This window comes from Dasypus novemcinctus, chromosome 14 (assembly GCF_030445035.2).
Source record: "Dasypus novemcinctus isolate mDasNov1 chromosome 14, mDasNov1.1.hap2, whole genome shotgun sequence".
Taxonomy (NCBI): domain Eukaryota; kingdom Metazoa; phylum Chordata; class Mammalia; order Cingulata; family Dasypodidae; genus Dasypus; species Dasypus novemcinctus.
Window position 1 is genome coordinate 51,109,828 of NC_080686.1, and position 23,134 is coordinate 51,132,961.

Genomic DNA, 23,134 nt, shown 5'->3' on the forward strand with positions numbered 1-23,134 from the left:
TGGGACCTGGAGTTATCTTTGCTTTGGTGGTTCTTTTGTCAGCCTAATTATTTTCTGGGGGAAAAAAGTTTGTGGTTTGTATTCTCTCTCTCTCTCTCTCTCTCTCTCTCTCTCTCTCTCTCTCTCTCACACACACACACACACACACACACACACACACACACACACAGTATCCCTTTTGCCCATAAAATGCCATATCTACCTTGGTGACATATTTGTTGGGATTTACCTACAACTGATTGCAATTTGTGCAGCTTTTACTCATACTTCATCAAAATGTTTTGTTTTTATGAATGCTTGACAGCAATGTCACCTATGGTCATAAAATTCCTTTCATTTCAGCCAGTCTTCTTACAGCTATTAGAGTGGGCTGAACCTAAAGAACGTTTCTATTGATGTGGGCTATGGGTGGAAGGCTCTTTGTCTCTTCAGAGATAACTAAGTTGTTTGACTTGTGGGTGTGGAACAGTAAGAGGCTGCAGTCCTGCCCTTAGGGACAGTGGAAGCGGCTCCAGTCCCAGGAAATGTTTAACAATGCAAGGGCTATAAACTTTAAGTATTTAGGGGAAATGCAAAAAGTAAATATGCTAAAAGCTTATCTAGAATATCTGGAGTCCATGCTAAAAGCTTACCTAAGATGTGGAAGAGATATATGCTAATTGAAGCCTATTGAGAACTGAAACAAAGGGACCATTTGGCCTTTCCTCTCTGTATAAAAGACGTTTGAAAATCTTGTTCGGGGCTCGGGATTCAAACAGAAGTTCCCGAGTCCGGCCGGCTGTCAATAAACCATTTTTCCTTCAAAAAACCATTTTTCCTTCTCAAAATCATTCCTGAGTCCTGGCCTCTCTATACTCAAATAATTGAACTTCTCTTAAATTCTACAACACTATCTGTTAAAATAAATAAAATTTTTCCTTCAAAATGTCATGCAACGTCATAATTTAATAACTTAACTCAAGTTGCCAGTGTTCTCTGAAGCCAATTTAATGAAAATGCAGTCTTTTTTCATTGAATCTTAGTGTAGTTCAATATATACCATTTTTAGACCACTGAAAGTTTGTCTCAATGTAAATACTTGTTTTCTCTTCCAGCTAGTAGTGGAGGATTTCCCCTACCTAACGATAATATTTGAAGGCAATCTATTTTTTTTTTAAAGATTTATTTATTTAAATCCCCCCCTCCCCTGGTTGTCTGTTCTCTGTGTCTATTTGCTGCATCTTGTTTCTTTATCCGCTTCTGTTGTCATCAGCGGCACCAGGCTGCACCCTTCTTTCGCGCTGGGCGGCTCTCCTTACGGGTGCACTCCCTGAACGTGGGGCTCCCCTACGTTGGGGGACACCCCTGCGTGGCACGGCACTCCCTGCACATGGGCCAGCCCCATACGGATCAAGAAGGCTCTTGGTTTGAACCACGGACCTCCCATGTGGTAGACGGATGCCCCAACCACTGGGCCAAGTCCGCCCCCCTGAAGGCAATCTAAACTTGCTCACCACACAATGATCTGTAGGAAAATGTTTTAATAAAATGAAGCTGAGCAATTTCCTACAAGGTGAAAAGCTGTTGTTGAGTCAGAGTGGGAGGAGTGGGGACCTCCCATTCAAATTTTCACCTCCCTGCAATAGATACTGTGCTCTAGGTTATTTTCAAGAGAAGTCTCTGTGGAAATAGTGGCTTTTTTTTTCTTTTAATATACTTTTTTTTTTTTTAAGACATTTAGATTACATAAATGTTGCATAAAAATGTAGGGGATTCCTATATGTCCCACTTCTTACCCCTCCCACACTTTCCCATATTAACAACATCCTTCATTAGCTTGGTGCATTTGTTAGAAATGATGAACATATATTGGAGCATTGCCACTAACCATGGATTATAGTTAGCATTATAGTTTAAACTCTCTCTTGTACAATTTTATAAGTTAAGACAAAATATATAATAATCTGTATCAGTCATTGCAATGTCATTCAGGACAATTCCCAAAAATGTCCCCGTATTACATCTATTTTTCCCCCCTCTCTCCTCAGGACTTCCAGTGGCCACTGCTTCCACATGAATGATAAAAGTTCTTCCATTGCTAGAATACCAATAAGTCTACAGTAGAATAACAGTAAGTCTACTCTAATCCATCATACATTCCTCCCATGTCTCCTGGGGAAGTAGTTAGTAGATTTGACACCTAGATTCTGTTAATACCTTGAAGACTCCAGGTTCAATCCGTAGAACACTCGTGATGTTTCTTCACTTTGTTTTTCCATAAACCATTCTTCAACATGTAATTCCTACATTTAATTGTCGATAAATAGAAAACTGCAATTGCTTATTATCTATTAAAGTTTTTCTTTTGATTTGGTGACAGTATGGGTAAAACAAAATGGCAGGTAAATTAAACAGGAAAACAGAAATACACCCACACAGACTGCCACCACTACCACAACCACCACCACCACTACTGCCACAGCAACAACTTCAAATTGGGGTTATGGGGGGGAAATAAATCTAGAATGATATGGCATTTCCAGATATATAAAGGTGATTAAATATTTGAAAATTAGTGGTTTTGTTTTACTTAAATGTAGTTACTACTCAGCAACATCGATTCTTATAATTAGTTGATACTTCTGAGAAAAAATATGAAATATGATGTTCAGGTTGTTATTCACGAGTATATTTTAGAATCAATTTGCAACTAGAGAATGAAACTAATTCAGATGCACCAAGTTTTTTTTTTCTCTTTTACTAAATTTGACCTTCTCAGAATAAATGCTATTTGTAATAGTTAACAAGTCTCACACAAAAGCTGTCTGAATCCAGGATTTGAAAGTGTGAATTTGGAAGAATTACTTTACCTTCTGGATTTACCATATATACCTGAGTTGAATGTGTTTGTGACTGACTTTGATAAAAAATAAACTGGAGCCTGATCCTTCCCCGACTAATGGAGTTGGATATTGCTAAATCTACAAAGACACTGATTAAATCTTGACTCAAAAAGCTGTAATGCCCATGTTACTAATATCTTTTTATTTTAATGTGCAAACTGCTCAAAACTAGTTATTTACCATAGTATTAAATATTGCAGTAAGAAAAAGGCCAAAATAACTCCTCAAATCTAAATTAGCCACAGGAAAAAAAGTACTAGAAAAACCATGAGTTTGGGTTTAAACAGGTCTTCATTCTAATTTTTTCCATAATTTACCCTTGTATGATCTGAGGCAACATACTTAAATTTTCTGTATTTGTTTCCTATAACTTAAAATGAGGACAGTATTGTTTACATTAGTGTTTGCAAACTCTTCTATTTATGACACATAGCATTAAAATGGAGGGAATTTGTGTACATTTTTATTGGGCTCTGTGCACCAATTAGGTTTATATTACATATTCACTGGAAAAATAAAAATGTTAGAGAATATATTAATATTAAATTTGTATAATGCAGTTTCATAAGCAAATTAAACTTGATCCACGAACAGAAGTTTTATTTTCAAAATCAAGTTTATGTTTGAATAAAATTTTAATGATAATGTCTTCTAAGTATTGACAGCTGTCATCAACATAAAACTTTGCACTGATGGGTAAAAAAACTGTAAATCATGTTTAGAATCATTCAAAAAATTACAATTGAATTGTATTATAAGATTGAAATGCCCTTCTTTTTACAACTAAAAATATTATATTAAATTTTCTTGTAAGAGTATGAATATATTTTGAAAATAACTGAATTTTTATAACAATGATATCAAAGTAAGATGAAGCTTTTATATGCAGAATTCTCATGTGCTTTCTGAACAATTACTCTAGAACAAGTTTTTACGGGACTCCTTGTTCTAGTATTTATTGCTTATAAGTTACCCCTAAACTTCATGACCTAAAGCAACAATATTCCCTCATTTTTTTCACAAATCTGCAATAAGGATGCAACATCTTTCCTCCAAGTAGTACCAGCTGGGACAGCTTGACTGAGGCTAGAGGATCCACCTTTAAGAAGAAACATTCACATAGTTGACAAGTTCATGCTGGCTTCCATTTAGGAGCTCATCTAGGCCCCATCAGCCAGGGGTGTTGGTTAATCTCCATGTGGGCATCTTCATGTATCTCCTTAGGCTTCTTGCATCATGATGATGGGTTCCAAGAGCTAGTAGTACAAGAGAAATGAAGTATTAGTCTCTTACAATCAGGGCTCATAAGGCTTAGGGAAGAAGCTCATGTAAAGATGGAGGCAAATATTAGAGAAATATATCTGCAAACTAAGGAATGCCAAGGATTTAAGCTGTTACAAACCACTTCTTGAAGGGCACAAATTGGAGAGGCTATGAGACCAAAGAATGCACCTGGTACTTGGTCAGGTGTAAACTTTATTGGGACTTATGAACAGGAGAGAACCTATGATGGCAGCAGTTCAGAGAATGAAGTAACGCTCCTCAAAGTGGCAGGGAACCAACGGATGATATAAGGGGTTTCAGAAGAAGGACAGTCCATAAGGTATAAGAACAGAGTCCCTGCTGAAACATCACATGAAACATCACATGTTTGGTGATGTTTTCACTATGCTTGTAGGAAGAACATTTACCAAGGACGTTTACTGCTTTGGGAAGACTATAGCTTATGATACCCATCTATGCATCCTCTCCCCTCCAGGAAGGGTAGTAACCTTTAACATATGTCTGGGTCACACAGGCAGCTGTGTGCTGAGGACTTAGAGGGGGGGCTTTGGGTCCCCATGCCAGCAGACACCAGAATCAGGAAGAGGCAAGGAAGGATTCTCCTCTGCACAGTTCAGAAGGAGGATGGTGCTGCCCGAAACTCGATTTTAGATTTTTACCTTTCAGAAGGGAGATACAAAATTTTCTCTACTTTTAAGTCACCTAGTTGTGGTAGTTTCTTTTGACAGCCCTTAGAAACTAAGAGAAAGGTCAGGTCCTGGTGCACTGGCAACATAAACCTCTTCAAGTTTGCCTGATGATAGGATCCATATTTTGCCATACACCTATAATTAATTGAGTCACATCAGTTGTGAAACAGATTTACCTGATAGAATGATTAGTCTTGATGCATATAAAGTGCATAGTAGGTCATAGAAGATATTTACATAGTTTTTAAATATGTGGGCTCTGGATTACACTATCAGAATTCAAATTCTGGTTCCCCCTTCCTGCAGTTGTGTGAACTCATGGATAAAATAGAGATTAAAGTAGTTTTACATAGAGTGGTTATAAAGGAATAGAAGAAATAATGCATATAAAGAATGTAGGAGAGAGCCCTGAGCAGTCCCGCCGCTTCTGCTGGCCTAGTTACCATCATATCCCAGGAGTAGCTGCAGATGCCAAACCATCACCTCAAGCATGAGCAGTGAGACTGAGACACAGCAGCCGCCTGCCACCCCCACTCTCACCCAGCAGCCGCCTGCCACCCCCACTCTCAGCACTGCCAACACCCAGCCCAGTACCAGGGGCAGGGGTGGTGTCCCCAGAGGCCTTACATCAGCGGCATCTGCTGGCAGGGACAGGAAGGTCCTCCCACCAAAGGTTTTGGGAAAGTAAAATGGTTCAATGTAAGAAACGGACACAGTTTCATCAACAGAAATGACACCGAGGAGGATGTACTTGTACATCAGACCTCCATAAAGAATAATAACCCCAGGAGGCACCTTGGCAGCGCAGGAGATGGAGAGACTGTGGAGTTTGATGTTGTTGAAGAAGAAAAGGGAGCGGAGGCCCTGGTGGAGTTCCAATGCAAGGCAATAAACATTCAACAGGCCAAAACCATTACAGACATTGTCCACGTCTTAGGGGTCCTCCATGCAATAATCAGCAAAATTACCAGAACAGTGAGAGTGGGGAAAAGGAGGGATCAGAGAGTGCTCCCGAAGGCCAGGCCCCCCAACACAGCCCAGTGGCAGGAGCCGATTCCCATCTTACTACAGGTGGAGACCCTGTGGGCTCCACCACAGGATCCCAGCCCTCCTTTGAAAAGAGAAGTTTGGAGGGTGCTGACAACCAGTGTGCAAGAGAACAAGGTAGACCAGTGAGACAGAATATGCATCAGGCTTACAGTCCACGGTTCCCCAGGGGCCCTTCTTGCCAAAGACGGCCTAGAGGGGACGGCTATGAAGATGATAAGGAAAATCAAGGAGTTGAGACCCAAGGTCAGCAGCCATCTTAACATCAGTACCAGTGTAACTTCAATTATGGATGAAGGTGCCCAGAAAACCCTAAACAGCAAGATGGCAAAGAGACAAAAGCAGTGGATCCATCAGCTGAGCATCTGTCAGCTCCCGAGGCTGAGCTGGGTGGGACTGAGTAAATGCCTGCTTACCATCTCTAGCCATTATCTAGTTTTGGCAACCAACAAGAAGAAATGAATATGAAATTCTAGCAATATGAAATGAATAAAAGATTGGAGCTGAAGACCTTCAGTGCCTGCTTTTTGCCCATTGACCAGATAACTAGAACTAACTACATATCTATACAGCATGGGGTTTTTATTATTTTTACCTAAAGACATCTCTTTTTGATAATGACAAACATGTTTTGTAAAAAGGCTAGTTTTTCCTCAATACACCTTTAAAGGTTTTTAAATTGTTTCATATCTGGTCAATTTGAGTTTTTTGAAACTCATCTTTAATTTGTAATAAAATTTTACAACTTGATTTCTTTTTAAATTCAACAAACCGCAAGCACCTGTTAATAAAGGTCTTAAATAATAGCCCCTTATCTCCACATCCTCCCCAACACTTGAAGTTCTGTTTTTTTTTAATAGTTGCCAGTCTAATATGTGTAAGATGGTATCTCATTATAATTTTGATTTGTATTTCCCTAATAGTTAGTGATACTGAGCATCTTTTCATGAGCTTTTTAGTCATTTGTATTTCTTCTTTGGAGAAGTGTTTATTCAAATCTCTTGCCCAATTTTTAAATGGGTTGTTTGTCTTTTTATTTTCAAGATGTAGGATTTCTTCATATATGCTGGATATTAAGCCTTTATTGGATAGATGGTTATCAAATATTTCCTTTCATTGATCAGGCTGCCTCTTCACTTTCTTGACCAACTCCTTTGAAGCACAAACTTTTTTACTTTTGAGGAGTTTCCATTTATCTCTTTTATCTTTCATTGCTTGTGATTTGAGTGTAAAGTTTATAAACTATTTCCTACTATAAGATCTCATAGATGCTCCCTTATATTATCTTCTAGAAGCTTTATGGTCTTGACTCTTATATTTAGGTCTTTGATCCATTTTGAATTAATTTTTGTATAGGGTATGAAATGGCAATCCTCACTCATTCTTTTGGATATGGATATACAGTTCTCCAAGCACCATTTGTTGAAGAGGCCATTCTCTCCCAGTTGAGTGAGTGTGGTGGCCTTGTTGAATATCAGTTGACTGCATATACAAGTATCTATATTAGAACTCTCAATTCTGTTCTATTGGTCGGTATGTCTATCCTTGTGCCAATATTGTGCAATTCTGACCACTGTAGCTTTGTAGTATGTTTGAAAGTCAAGTAATGTGATTCCTTCCTCCAGTTTTGTGTTTCTTTTTCAATATGTTTTTGGCTATTCAGCAAGGGTCCCATCCTTTGCAGGCTTTCCTTCTTTCATGCTTTCATAAACACATATTCTACCAACACCACAAATGAGAACAGCAGCAAGGCTTGTACAATTCTAGACCATGGGAAATGTGCACAGAGTTCCTAGGACACATTCATGCTTCATTTTTTGTAATATGGATGACTTAGTGAGAGCTTTAGAATTTAAGATGTAACATCCACTGAGAACTTACTCTAGGAGGTGATTTTAATTCCCATTAACAACAAAAGATTAAAATTCCTTCATTTTCCATTCAGGGAAGCAGACTTGGCCCAGTGGTTAGGGCATCCACCTACCACATGGGAGGTCCATGGTTCAAACCCCGGGCCTCCTTGACCCGTGTAGAGCTGGCCCATGCACAGTGCTGATGCACTCAAGGAGTGCCCTGCCACGCAGGGGTGTCCCCCGCGTAGGGGAGCCCCACGCGCAAGGAGTGCACCCCATAAAGAGAGCCGCCCAGCACGAAAGAAAGTGCAGCCTGCCCAGGAATGGTGCCACACACACGGAGAGCTGACACAATAAGGTGACGCAACAAAAAGAAATACAGATTCCTGTGCCACTGACAACAACAGAAGCGGACAAAGAAGAAGACGCAGCAAATAAAGACAGAGAACAGACAACTGGGGTGGGGAGGGAGGGAGATGGGGAGAGAAATAAATAAATAAATCTTAAAAAAAAATTTCCATTCAAATACAAACATCCAGGAGGTTTGATTATATCGATAATGTATCAAAAGTTAACAGTGAAATAAACTGATAGCCAAAAAAATTCTTTTCAGAGATACCTTTTTTTTTACAAGTATATTTCTAAGAACAACGTATGTACATATATATAATAGATCAAAACCATTGAAACATTTTGACATGTTATCTTAATTGCTCTAAGCTACAATAATATTTAACAATTTTAAAGATGATGAAGCTAAAGCTTAAAGAGTTCATATTTAGCAAGTCACTAAAGTTGAATTTAAATCTAATTTTTTAGACTTCTAACTCCATAGTTCATTGTTATGCATTTCTTAAAGTTGTTAAATACTATATGTGTATCCGTTTGATTGTCTGAGTTATATTTAAGCTTTTTAAGGAAAGAAATATGTTTTATGCATCTGTATTTCCCCACATAATCCCAGATTTTGTTATATACAACATTGCTATGTGATATTTATAGCCGTATGTGAAACATAAAATTGATCTGCACAAATTCCACTCACTAGCCACATGTAGAAAGCATCTCTCTATTTCAAATGCAATGAATTACATGGAATATGTCATCTGCTCTTAGTATCCCTCAGCTGGTGCTCAAAGCACTTCTTACTGAGTCCAAAGCACATACCTCATGTGGAAGGTCACAAGATGATTTGTGTCTATACTATTTGTAAATTTATTCCAGAGTTTTCTGAATGGCAGCTTTTGATAAAGTGATTGAGAGAAACTTGGTCAAATAGAAGTATAAAAAGTAAAAATAAGTACATGCCAGAGTAGTTCTGAGAAAGGAAGGTATAAGTCACTTAATTTTACCTATATTAATTCCTTAACACTCTCTGTCTCTCTGTCTCTCTCTCTGGATCTCAAATTCTCTCTTGTGAAGTTCACAAGTGAACATTAGCACCAATGTTTCCAATACATTTATGCGGCTTGCTATCTACCACAGGTTTAAATTTTTACAAACTGAACTGCAGGCCACTTACTAATGGACAGAATTAATTTGTTTGATTAGCTTGACAGACATTAAACTTGGAATTTCATGAAATTTTTTTTGTGAAAGACTAAATCTACGTTTGTGCTCCTCAAATGGACTTGGGTTGGGTTTAGTAGTACATTTTTCTACATAGCATTCAACATGTAGTTTAATGTTCTGCTCTTACCCGTTTTCTCTCTAAAGGGCCCCAGATATGATCTTGAAACATTTCCTTTTAACTTATAATTTCTCACACGTAACCATCTAATTATGAACCTTCTGTGTGTGTATTTATGTGTTGCACATTCCTGTTGTACACACATTCATTGGTAATCCTATAGTAGTGAAACATGGGCAGGACCTTGTAATCATAAAGCATTATTTTACAAGAATGTGTAGGGTAACAAGTCACATGACAATAGCACATTTGTTGCTAGCTTGATGCAGTCAGTTAGAGGAATAATGTGCTTCCTTATGGTTAAAATGCTTCAGTAGCTACTTTTCAGGAGGTAGAATACTAGTTGAACATTTTCCTGATCATCTCTGAAAGAGTTCAGAGGGCCTTTATTTTCCCAAATGAAAAGAGAAATTCAGTCTGGGACTGGAGGGAATTTACTCATGCCTGTCCTCATCATAGCCTTGGAACTGCCTCCCCATTGTCACTGACATCTTATTGCAAAGAAGCGTTCTTTGAAAGATAAAAATGCTGAAATTTATTATTACTCTTCTTCCCTAATGCGAATTGATGGCATCAGAGTATTTTGTTCTTACGTGCCATTTTTCTCCATTGGAATCTAACTGTGTTGCTCCATTACAATCTATTCTATCCATCACTATACAATCTTTATAAAATAGATGAGAAAATAAATGTTACTCTCTTCACCATCTAGGATAACATAAGCACATAGTTTAAGTGACTTGACAGAACCACAGCCACTTAGTTGTCGAGGCTGCATTAAAGAAACATGATATACAATTCAGAGCTATAAATTAAACTGTGTAACCTGATAATTGAAACATCGGTTTGTACTCACACTTGTTAAAGGGTCTATAATACGACTTGGCAAAGAAGTTCTTACTCTCCACAACATCCTTGTTAGCTAAGTTGAAACTATTAGGAAAGACACATTATCAAGAAATTTATCCATTAGCCTGATTAGCTTGCTGGAGCGTCAATCCTATTTATGAATCAGGAGGGGCTTGTGCTGATTCTGGCCTCTAAAGGGAATTACATATTAATGTCCTTCCTACATTCTCTCATGGCATATCATTTTATCACACATCACTCATACCACAGTTTTGAACACAGTTTTGAATAATTGTTTGTTTATTCATTCTTGAATGCACTACCTAATATTTATCACTCTATCCTCAGCAGTTAGCAGTTAAAAGATACTCATTAAATGTGATTATGAGTGAATAAAAATAACCCAACAATTCGAAGAGTAGACTGTAAGCTTCAAGAACATATAAACAGTCTGTCTTGTTCTCTCTCCTGTGGCCTACCTCAATGTCTTGCACATGTTTAATAAATGTGCTAAATTTATTGAATTTCACACACACAAAAAGATGGTTTTCACTATGCAATGATTTTTCTCTGAGTCTCAAACTTGTATTATCCAGTTTTCTTGTGATTGCTGGATACTTTGGGAGTTCCGTTGAATACTGATTTGCGGTTGGTAGCTTTGTTTAATAGAAAGAAAAAAAAATCAGCAAAGAGAAATTGTTCTTCGATGTCTGTACACAAAAGTTCAGCAAACATTCTCTCTATTCTTCTACCAGTGAAGATATCATACTCTTAGGTGGGGTTTTTTTAATATGTGTTTAGTTTTATTATGTATGTAAGTTATACATTCATTCACATGCCTTCTAGTTGTGAGATAAGCACCTGAAAAGTGGCATGTTATTAATCTCTTTTCAAAACATTATGTAAAGATCTTAAATTGTTGGAGCAAATAAAATTTTTTTCATTTCCTCTCTAATGTCAATAAGAACTAACTGTAGAAAAGAAGTGAAAAGATATGTAGGAGGAAGGAGACTTTAGAAGACACTAAGGACATTGTTGAATATGACATTCTGAATTATACATTAAGGACATGGGAATTTGTGGAAAGTCAAATATTCCTTCTGGTAAGTTGGTTTTTAATCAACTATTGCCTAAATAAAATCGAATAATACTGCCATCCAAATGTTATGCACATAGCAAAATAATGTATTTAATATTAATTTTGTTAAGTCTCCTATGCCTCAGAAAATATATTTAAAATATTATTTTAGAATATCTATATTTAAAATATTTTTTAAATTTTCAGTTTTCCTCTATAAAAGTTAAGTATGGGAAAATTACCAAGTATTTTGAAAGAAACTGCATGCATGTATCATAGATGTTTATATATAGCTTACATTTAAAACTAGACTACTTTTTCCATTTCTTGGTTTCATTTTACATTTGATAATAGTTGAAGCCATCGTTTTGTTCTACCTTTTGTATAGGAAGAAAGTCTCAATGAGAATTCCAGAGATTGCAAACTGTTAAACAGATATATTGATTTTCAAGGTTTCACTGCACAGGAACTAGACTAAATCTCAGTGCCAAGAAAAAGCAATTTAAAAAGTAGAAACGGAAATTCTTTAGCTTTCTAGAAACTTTAAGAAAATACTAAATAATCCTTGAGTGCTTAACCCAAGAAAAATTTAGCTTTGTTGTTCTCTAAAACTTCCCTCATCTATAAGACAGAGTTAGTAATACTTTCTACCTCTCAGGGATGTTGAGAGGATTAAGTGGGATAGTGCTTTAAAGTACTTAGACAAGGGCCCGGCATATCCTAAGTCCCTAATAAATGGCAACTATTTTTATTTTATGTCAAAAAGATTAGTTCTCTTCCTTTTTTCTCACCTATGCTTTAAAAGTAGCATTGGTTGTTTTTTTAACCACCTTTTTTTAGGTATAATTTACACATGATAAAAGTCCCCATTTTAAACCAAGTTAGATGAGTTTTGACAAATATATACAAATGTGTAACCACTACCACAGCCAAATTATAGAACATTAATATCACCCCAAAAAAACATTCTTTTTGGCTCCTTTTTGGCTCCAAGCAACCATTTAGCTATTTTATAAATATAATTTCATAAAATTATATAATACAATATGCTGTTCTTTGTTCCCTTTCTTTACTCAGCATATTATTTTGAAATCCATATAAATTGTTTCAATTTATTGCTGAGCAGTAATCCATTATTTTAATATACCATAATTCTTTATCCTTTCACCCAAAATGGACATATGGATTATTTCCAGTTTTGGGCTATTGTGAATAAAGCTGTTATAAATATTATCACAAAGGTCTTTTATGCAAATATATTTTCATTTCTCTTTGGTCACTTCTTAGAAGTAGAATTCCTGGGTCATATAGTAAGTGTATTTTTAGCTTTATAAGAAACGGCCAAACAATTTTCCAAAGTCACTGTACAACCCAATCAGCAATGGCTGAGGGTTCCAGGGGCTCCACATCTTTGCCAGCACTTAATATTGCCAGCCTTTTTTATTTTAATGAGCAAGCACTAGTGTCTTGTGGTTTATTAAGCTTATTGTTATAGCACCTTCCTGTGTATTCAGCATGATATTAGATAGTTATTAATCTTTTTTGTACCTTCTATGTGAAATGTCTTTTCAAATATTTTATCAATTTTTATTGGGTTGATTTTTTTTTGTTATTGAGTTGTAGAATTTATTATTTATTCTGGATACCAGTCTATTGTCAGATATATGTATACTTTCTCCCATTTTGTGCTGCATATTTTCATTTTCTCAGAAGTCTCTTTCAAAATGTAGAACATTTAAGTTTTGATAAAAGTGAATGTATTTATTTTTCCTTTATTATTCATGCCTTTGGATTCTCCTCTCTGAAAATAAAAAAGAAAAACAGAACCTATGACAGATTTTAGAAACTGTTCTTCCCAATGTTCCTTCAAGCAATAACATACTTACATTACTTATATTCAATTTGATTGATCTCTACAACTATTTTTATACTAAAATCAAATTGTGTTTATTATTTTAGCTTTACTAGATCTTGAAATGAAGAACCACATTGTTCTTCATTTTCAAAATTATTTTGGCTATTCCAGATTCTTTGTGTTTCTATAGAAACTGTACAATCTGTTTCTTCAAATATAAACAAACAACAATGAAAAAGAAAAATCCTGTGGGATTTTACATGTATTGTGTTGATTTCTTTGATCAATTTGAAAATAAAAGATATCTTAAAAATATTATGTTTTCTAATTTATGAACTTAGGATATATACCTCCATTTATTCATGTATTCTTTAATTTCTCAGAGAAGAATTTCATTTTACAGGTCTTGCACTTGAAAATTCACTCACAAGTATTTCATGTTGTTAATGCTATGATAAATGACATTTTTAAAAATTAATTTATTGAAATATATTACTCATACATAAACAAATATAAACAATAAATATAATAATAGTTGTGAACTTACAAAACTAACATATGTAACATCATACAGGACTCTCATAACTTACCCTACCTCCAATAACTTTCATTGTTGTTAAACCTTTTAAATAAATGATTAAAGAGCATTGTCAAAATATTACAACTAACCAAAGTATTTTTCCCCCAACCAACCCTATTATTATTATCTTTATTTCATTTATATATGAACATACATAAACAAAAAGTGTATACTAAAATTTGTGAACTTACAAAGCAAACATGCATAACATCATACAAGGGTCCCATACATCAACACTCCACAAACACCTTGCATTGTTGTGAAAAGTTTGTTACAAATTATGAAAGAATATTGTCAAAATCTTACTATTAATCATAGTCCTTATCTTACATTTGGTGTGTTTTTCCCCCAACCCACCCTATTATTATTTAAGTATATTTTTTATGACAGAAGTTGTAAATTTATAAAACAATCATGCACGTGGGTAGAATTCCCAAACAACACCCCTCCATCAACACACCACACTGTGGTGGGACATTTGCTACAGATAAGATAATATCATCTGATTGTTACCATGTCCATGTACATTTGGCTCACATTTTCCATACTCCCTCATTATCAACACAGTATATCTTTTGCATAGATACAAGAATATTATAGTATTACTACTAACCACGGCCCATAGGTCACATACTGTATTTTTCCCATTCTTCTCCAAATTCCCAACACCCTGCAGTAGTGATGTACATTTGCTCAAGTTCACAAAGAACACTCTTGCCTCTTACCATCAACCACAATGCTTATCCACCTCTTGGTTTACTGTGTTATTCAGTCCCTAGATTATTATCTAACATTCTGTCAATTGGTATTTACATACCTAGACTACCATTTTCAGGCACACCCCCATTTATAAACTAGCTGTTACTCACTATGTGTTACCATCCACTCTATACATTTCCACATTTTTACAGTAAAGCTAATTAAAACTTCTACATATATTAAATATCAGAAGTCCATCTCAGTCCTCCTCTTATCTCCTTTAAGAATACACCACCTACCACCAGATCTTGAAGATATTTTCCTAAAATTTCTTCTATAAGTTTTATGACTCTTGCTTTTATTTTTAGGTTTTTGATCCATTTTGAGTTAATTATTGGATAAGGTATGAGATAAGGGTCCTCTTTCCTTTCTCAGCTATGGATATCCAATTCTTTCAGCACCATTTGTTGAATGATTGTTCTGCTCAAGCTGTATGGGTTTGACAGGCTGGTCAAAAATCATGACCATACATGTGAGGGTCTGTTTCTGAACCATGAATTTGACTCCATTGGTCTATGAGTCTGTCTTTAGGCCAGGACCAAGCTGTTTCTACCACTCTAGCTAGGTAATATGATTTAAAGTCTGGAGGTGAACATTCACTTTTCCTTTTATTGATGTTTCTAGCTATTCAGGACCCCTTACCCTTCCAAATAAATTTGATGATCATGTATTCAATTTTAAAAAAAATTATGGTGGAATTTTTATTGCATTGAATCTGTATTTCAATTTGAGTAGAAATGACATCTTAATGATATTTAGTCTTCCAATCCATATGCATGGAATATTCTTCCAGTTATTTAGGACTTTTTAAAATTTCTTTTAACATTGCGTTGCAGTTTTCTGAATATAAGAGCTTTACATCATTGGTTAAGATGATTCCTGAATATTTGAGTTTTATCTGTCATATTTTATTTTCATCAGTCCACTCTTTTTACACTTTCAGTTACTTTTATTGATATAATCTTTATTTCTAGACTCTCTTCCAGTTCTCTCTCTCATGTCTTTTCTTTTCAGGCTCTAGCACACCCTTTAGTATTTCCTGAAAATCTGGGCTCTTGCTTAGAAATTCTCTCAGTTTCTGTTGATCTGTGAATATTCTAATTTTGCCCTCATTTTTGTAAAACAGTTTTGCTGGATATAAGATTGGCTGGAAGTTTTTCTCTTGTAATATATTAAATATATCAGACCACTGCCTTCTTTCCTCCATGGTTTCTGGTGAGAAATCAGCACTTACTCTTATTGGATATCCCTTATGTATTATGCATTGCTTTTCTCTTGCTGTTCTCAGAATTCTCTCTTTGCTTTGGCATTTGACATTCTGATAGTATCTTGGAGTTGGTCTATTTGGATTTTTTCAGATGGGAGTATGTTGTGCTTCTTGGACATGGATATCTATGTCCTTCAATAGGGTTGGGAAATTTTCTACCACTATTTCTTCAAATATTCCTTCTTCCCCTTTTCCCTTCTAGTCTCCTTCTGGGACACTCATGACATGTATGTTTGCAATTTACTTTGCTGTCCTTTAGTTCCCTGAGAACTTGTCAATTCTTTTCCCTTCTTTTCTTCATCTGTTCTTTTGTATGTTCACTTTCAGAGGCCATTTCTTCAAGCTCACCAATCCTTTCTTCTTCCTCCTCAAATCTGCTATTATATGATTCAATGTTTTTAAAATTTCATTTATTGCACATTTCATTTCCATAAGATCTGCTATTTTTCTATTGATGCTTTCAAATTCCTCTCTGTGCTCATCCAATGTCTTCTTAATGTCTCATAGCCATCTCATTGAATTCATTAAGGAGATTTGTTTGTACATTTCTGATTAGTTGTCTCAACTTCTTTTTGTCATCTGGAGGGTTATCTTGTTCCTTTAACTGATTCATAGCTTCCTGTTTCTTGGTGTGGATTGTAATTTTTTGTTGGTGTCTTTGCATCTGGCTTACTAGAATATTTATTCTGTAGGCAGTTTTTCTCTTTAGTCTTGGGCTTCCTGCCCTTTCTCCCTTACTGGTTGTTCAGTAGGAGTCAAGCATGTAGTTGGTGCTGTGAGCTGTGAAGGCTCAAGCTGCCCTCATTGCAGCAGGGACCAATGAAGTTTCTTCCAACTTTCTCCTTTGCCAGGGGTAGGGACAGAGTCACAGCTGTGTGTAATAATTTAAGTCTTGTAGGCCTATACTGTAGTTGCCCAGAGAGTCTAATGAAGCTTCATTCCTTTCTCCCGTGTCTGGGGCAGGGATGGAGCTGCAGGTGTGGGCTGCAATTTTTGCAATGAGGGTCCAAGATGACTGCAGTTGCCCCTGTAGACTTCCAATTTTTAGTCTGTGTCAGGGAAAGTTATCTGCAGTTACCTGGATAGGCTGGTGTAGGGCCCACCAGCCTCTTCCCTGCCAGAGGCATGACTGAAGTCTAGTTAGGACTGTAGGCTGATGCAGTTCCTACTCTCACTGTAATTTTTGGTCCTGGTTTCCCCTCAGGCTGGAGGTGAAGTCAAAATGGTGACTACCAGCCTCTTTCTGACTTGAGCTGATTCACAACCCAGCTATTCTCAGTGTTATATCTTAGCCAGTCAAGTCTACCAATCAGTAGCCAACATCAACAGCCAATCACCTCCTCCTCCCCTGTTTTTGGGAAATGGAGCTTCCAGTTCCAGCCACAGAATAGCTCCTGGGGTGGCTCGCATGGTCAGAGTATGATAACCACCAGCCTCTGTGGCTTGGTTGGTAATTTCCTGGAGAAGCTGGCACAGTTCCCCACAGCTTCCTCCCTGCTGGAGGTGGATCTGGGACCTAGGTTAGAGTTGCAATCTAACCTGGATGGAAAGAAGCTGGTCCCCACCAGCACTGTGATTTTCAGTCTGCCCCACTTCCCTTTGTTGAGAAATTAAAAGCATAACCTTGCAGAAAATATCTAACAAGCCACTCCTGCTCCCCCCCCCCACCTCTGTAAATCAGCCCATGAGAACATGGTCTTGCAGGAGACTATCAAACAAACCACTCCTGCCCCCACTTCTGTAATCTAACAAACCACTCCTGCCCCACTTCAGCAAATCAGCCCACAAGAGCATGACCTTGCACCTGCCTTCTGTTTCTGTAACTCTGCTTACAAAATTTTGCCTAGCAATGCCTTAGCAATGAGAGCCATGCTAGTCCTGCATAAAATCCTTTATAAACCTATGTAAACTGAGAAAAAGGGCTCAGAATTTGGAGATTGACTCGCCTCTGGCCCACTCATAATAAATCTCTTCCTCTGTCTCTCTGAGTGCTGTTTGGATTTTTTCTGCTGCTCAGAACTCCTGGCTTTGCTGCAACATTTAATTCCCTGACCAGGAAACCAACTGCATTGGCCCTTTGAGCCTCTGGTTTGGACTGGTGGGTGCTGCCAGTGGAGATCCTGTGATGCCAGTTCAGGGATGGGATCATGACAATCCAAACTCCCAGTCTTAGATTGTACATTAAAAAACTTCAAGAAAGGCTTTTCCATGGATTATGGTGTCTGTATGTCCCCTGGAACTCCCCAAACCTTGTACAAGTTAGAGTGGCCCACATTTAGTGTTAACTGGCCCTCAGAAGGGACCCTAGATTTAACCAAGGTTCGTGCAGTTTGGCATGTAGTTACTGTGACCCCTGGCCACCCTGATCAGTTTCCCTACATTGATTCTTGGGAAGAAATCTCCCAAACCCTGCCCACTTGGGTTTGATTCTGTGTCAGAAGGAAGGATCATGGTAGGGTCCTAGTGGTTCAAATGGACAGACCTTGAAAACCTATTATTCTACAAGAACCTCCAAAGGAAGACCCATTACCACCACCATATGTTCCAACCATTCCAGGACATCTCCCTGCCCTGGAACCTCCACCTTCAGTCTCCCTGGGCCTGTCAGCCCCCCCCCAAGGAGGAATCCTGAAACCCTTTTGGTGAGGAGACTTCAGTTAGTGCAGTCTGCACTTCAGATGCCCCTCTGTAAAACACAGGGTTCAGCCCAGATCATTGTAGATGGGACAGCCCAACCTGGGAGGCCAATCCTGTTTTATCAGCCTTTCACAACTACAGATCTCTTAAACTGGAAGCATCACATCCCTTCATATTCAGAAAAGCCTCAGGTTCTTACTGACCTCATAGAGTCCATTTTCCAAACCCACCACCCCACTTACAATGATTGCCACCAACTCCTCCTAACCATGTTCAATATGGAAGAGAGACACTAGATCCTCACAAAAAGCAGAAAATGGTTGCAAAAACAGGCCCCTGCAGATATCTTGGAGTCAGAAGAATGGGCCCAAGAGGTGACACCAGAAGTTCAACTGGCCTGGGACTTTAACACAAATCAGGGATGGGCTGCCCTTCAGTGGTATCAAAAAGCCCTCTTAAGCGGGGTACAAGAAAGAGTGAGGCAGCCCACAAACATGTCCAAAACATTCTCCATCATCTAGAAATCCAAAAAACCTCCAGGAGATTTTATGGGCAACTCTGCAAAGACTTCAAGATCTACAATTCCTACAACCCAGAAGCCCCAGAAAGTCAGAGGATGATCAATGCAGGTTTCATCACCCAGGCGGTGCCAGACATCGGATGGAAACTTCAGAAGATAGATGAGTTCACAGAGATAAACATCTCCCAGCTCCTTGAAGTCACAAAGCATTCACCAATCAGGACAAAAACTGCTGAGAGGGAAGCAAAAAAGTGAATGAAATAGCAGGTCTCCCTGCTAGCAGCATCCTTAGGGAATCCAGACCCAACCAATTGAGGAGGGCCACCCCAAAAGGGGGGAACACTTCACCCTGGAACACTCCACTGCTGCCAGTAAAAAATCTGACGGGGATATCAATCCATCCAAGACTTGCAGGCCATCAACGATGCTACCATCATCCTGCACCTGGTCCCTAACCCATATACCTTAATGGGGCAATTACCACCTGGGGCTGCCTAGTTTACTTGTCTGAACTTAAAAGACTTTTTTTTTCTGCCTGCAGGTGGCTCCCCAGAGCCAATTCCTATTTTGCTTTTGAATGAGAAAATCCCAAAACTCAATAAAAGACTCAATTAACTTGGACTCAGCTCCCACAGGACTTCAAAAACTCTCCCACCCTCTTTGGAGAAGCCTTGGCAGCAGATTTCATCTCCCACCCACCGAAGAACTTAAAATGTACTCTCCTTTAGTGTGTAAATAACCTCTTGCTGGCTACCAAAACAGAAAAATTGCTGGGAGGGAATTTGGGCCCTTCTACAACTTCTAACTCAAACTAGCTATAAACTGTTCTGGAATAAAGCTCAAATTTCCCAGCAAAAAGTTAGGTATTTAAAGTTTGTCATCTCAAAAGAGTACCAGATCCCAGAGGAAAACTGGCTACTCCCAAATAGCCAAGTCTTTATCCCAAAGGGGGCCACCTGCAACCTTGTTCTCAATACCACCAGCTCACCCACTTGGAAAAGACTGTGTTAAGAGCCCTGCTCAGAAAATATTACTACATTGCCCTGATGGCCTTGTTCTACACCACCATTAACAGCTGATGCCAAATCTGCACTAAAAGCAACCCCTCCAAAGGTCCCAAGGCCCCAGCTGGCATCCAACACACAGGAACTGCCCCTTTTGAAAACTTAACAATGGACTTTACAGAGATAAAACCAAGTTGAGGGTATAGGTACTTATTAGTAATAATGTGCACCTTCTCTGGCTGGATCAAAGCGTTTCCCACCTGTGCTGAAAAAGCAAGAAAAGTAACTAAAGCTTTGCTCCAAGAAATAGTTTCCCAGCATGGAATATCCTTATCCATAGGCAGCAACAATGGCCCAACTTTCATACCAGCCATTGTCCAAGAGCTAGCAAAGCTGTTAAGAATTAAGTGAAAACTCCACACTGCATATAGGCCCCAGAGCTCAGGGAAAGTAAAACACATAAATCAACCCTCAAAACCACCCTAGCCAAGGTCTGTCAAAAACTGGCCTCCCATGAATAGATTTGCTCTCATTAGCCCTCCTTAGGGACAGATGCACCCCTGGGCCCTCAGACTATTCACCTTTTGAAATTCTGTTTGAACAACCACCTCTAATTATTCAAACCTCCAAGGGAAATCTCAGACTCCTAAGAAAAATTGACCAAAGTTCCACCCTCCAGCAGTTAAAAAACCGTAGCCCAAATACACAAAACTGGCTGTCTCGTGATCCCATCCCATTAAGTCACCCAGAACACCCACACTTACCCAAACATCTAGTTTGGGTAAAAACCTAGAAAAAGGTACCTCTCCAGCCCACCTGGATGGGCTCACATACTGTTATACTTGTAACCCCCACTGCTATCAAAGTTTCAGATACTGAGTTCATCATACTAGAGTTAAAAAGGCACACTCCAAAAAAAAAAAAAAAAACAACAAGATGACAAGATAAGTCACCCTGTACCTGACTGTCCCTTGAAAATCCAAATTGCCCGATGCCACCGAAAATCGCCATCACCTGACTAAATGGACTCCTGTTCCCTGAGGTTCCCATTCCTCTTCAAACTGCTTGACTTACTCTTTGGGATTTAACTAACAACTACAGCTCCCAGAGACTGGAATGTAGTTAAAAAAAAAATACTAATCTTAATAACATACTTGTGTCTTGTAAAATGCTTTGCTATCTTAAGTTGTTTTTCCACTAAGCACAAGTGATGCCCTATAAAAATTATAAGGGCATCAAACGGGGTGGGGAAATGTTAAGAAATAAAAAGCATAAATTTGCAGAAAAATAGCTAATGAGCCACTCCTGCCCCCCCACTTCTGTAAATCAGCCTGTGAGAACATGGCCTTGCAAGAGACTATCAAATGGACGACTCCTGCCCCTGCTTCTGTAATCTAATGAGCCACTCTTGCCCCCTGCTTCTGTAAATCAGCCCATGAGAGCATGACCTTGCACCTGCCTTCTGCTTCTGTAACCCCACTTGCAAAATTTTGCCAAGCAACACCTTAGCCAATGAGTGAGAGCCATGCTAGTCCTGCATAAAATTCTATATAAACCTATGAAAACTGAGAAACAGGGCTCAGAATTTGGAGACTGACTTTCCTCTGAGCCCATGCATAACAAATCTGTCCCTCTGCCTCTCCGAGCACTGTTTGGGTTTTTCTGCTGCTCAGAACTCCTGGCTTTGCTGAAACACCCTCAGGCAATGTGTGGAGTTAAGATGGCTGCTACCAGTCTCTTCTGCCCCCATTTTTGGGAAGTGGAGCTTTCAGTTCCAGCCACAGAAAAGCTCCCAAAGTGGCTTGTGCCTCCAGTGGAGGATGGGCACTGGCCTCCATGGCGTGGAGTGCTCTACTTATGAGTCTTTTCTGCAGATGGGCAGTCTCCTTCTTCCATTCCTTCAAGGATGTTGCAGGATGCTCTCTTGTCTCCTGGAGCCCCCAAATATGTGCATCAGCTAGCTCCAGATAGCTCTGGGTGTTTATTAACTGCTCTGTAGCAGGAGCTGACTCTAGGAGCTCCTTACTCCACCACCATCTTGCTGGTTCCTTCTGTAAATGACATTTTAAAATTTCATTTTCTTTTTCTCTCTCTGTTAAATATAATTGACTTGTATATACTGACCCTACATTTTTTAATCTTGTTAAAGTCACAATTTACTGTCTTATGGAATATTTCTTGGAATTTTCTCTATTGATGATCATGCCATTAGCAAATATATTTTTATTTATTCTTTTCCTACCTCTATGATTTTCTTTTCCTTTTTCCCCTTATTGTATTTACATAACCTTCAGTCAAACATTGACTAGAAATTGTGAAAATAGACATCCTCAACTTGTTTCCAATTTTAGGAGAAAAGCATTCAATTTTCCTCAATTATATTTGATGTTAGCTGTAGGTTTTTCATAGATGTTGTTTAGCAGGTGAAGGAATTTCCTTCTAATACCACTTTGTTGATTGTTTTTTTCTTAATCATGAATATAAGTTAATTGTTAAATGTTTCACTAGCATCTACTTAGATATCCTTAGATCCTGGGGGTTTTCTCCATTATTATGTTAATATAGTTACAGCAATGATTTTTTGAATGTTAAATCAAGTTTATGTTCCTGGGAGAACCCCTACATTACAATGTATTTATCCCTTTTATATATTGCTAGATTTACTTTTCTATTATTTTGTTAGTTATATTTGCATCTACATTCATGGGGGAAATTGTTCTGGTATTATAATGTTTTGTTATCAGGGTAAGGCTAGCCTCCTTTGATGAACTGTGGGGTATTCCATCATCTAGGAGTGGGACTTGAGTGAGACATGTGAAGTACCTAGGACACCCACAGTCAGGGTTTTATAAGCACTGGTTGCATATGGATCACATACCCTGCTAATTCTCATGTCTAGTCACTTTTGATTCAATGCCAGACATTCTGAATGTTAAATTGTTTGGATTTTGTAATGTTTCTTTAAAGAGTGCTGAAGCTTGTTTGGCAAGCATTTAAGTTATTTTTGGATCAGCTTGAAACTTTTAGGCTTTTAAAATAAGATTTGTTGGGCTGGTTCAAGAGAACCCTGTACTCTAGGGTTAATTAACCTCTACTAGTAAGTAATTCCCTTTTGGGGTCTCTTCTGAATGACCCAGGTA

The 23,134-nt window shown here is 38.1% G+C and overlaps 1 long non-coding RNA gene and 1 pseudogene across 2 annotated transcripts in view; one reads left to right on the plus strand and one right to left on the minus strand.

Moving 5' to 3' along the window:
* Positions 1-3,534: 3,534 nt before the first annotated feature.
* Positions 3,535-23,134, minus strand: part of LOC131273275 (uncharacterized) — a 90,138-nt gene continuing 70,538 nt past the window's right edge. For both annotated transcript variants that reach the window (XR_009180444.1, XR_009180445.1), the window contains one exon: positions 3,535-4,138. This is a non-coding gene — a long non-coding RNA (uncharacterized lncRNA). The remainder of the gene's footprint in view (positions 4,139-23,134) is intronic.
* LOC101410874 (Y-box-binding protein 1 pseudogene) lies at positions 5,346-6,306 on the plus strand (annotated as a pseudogene).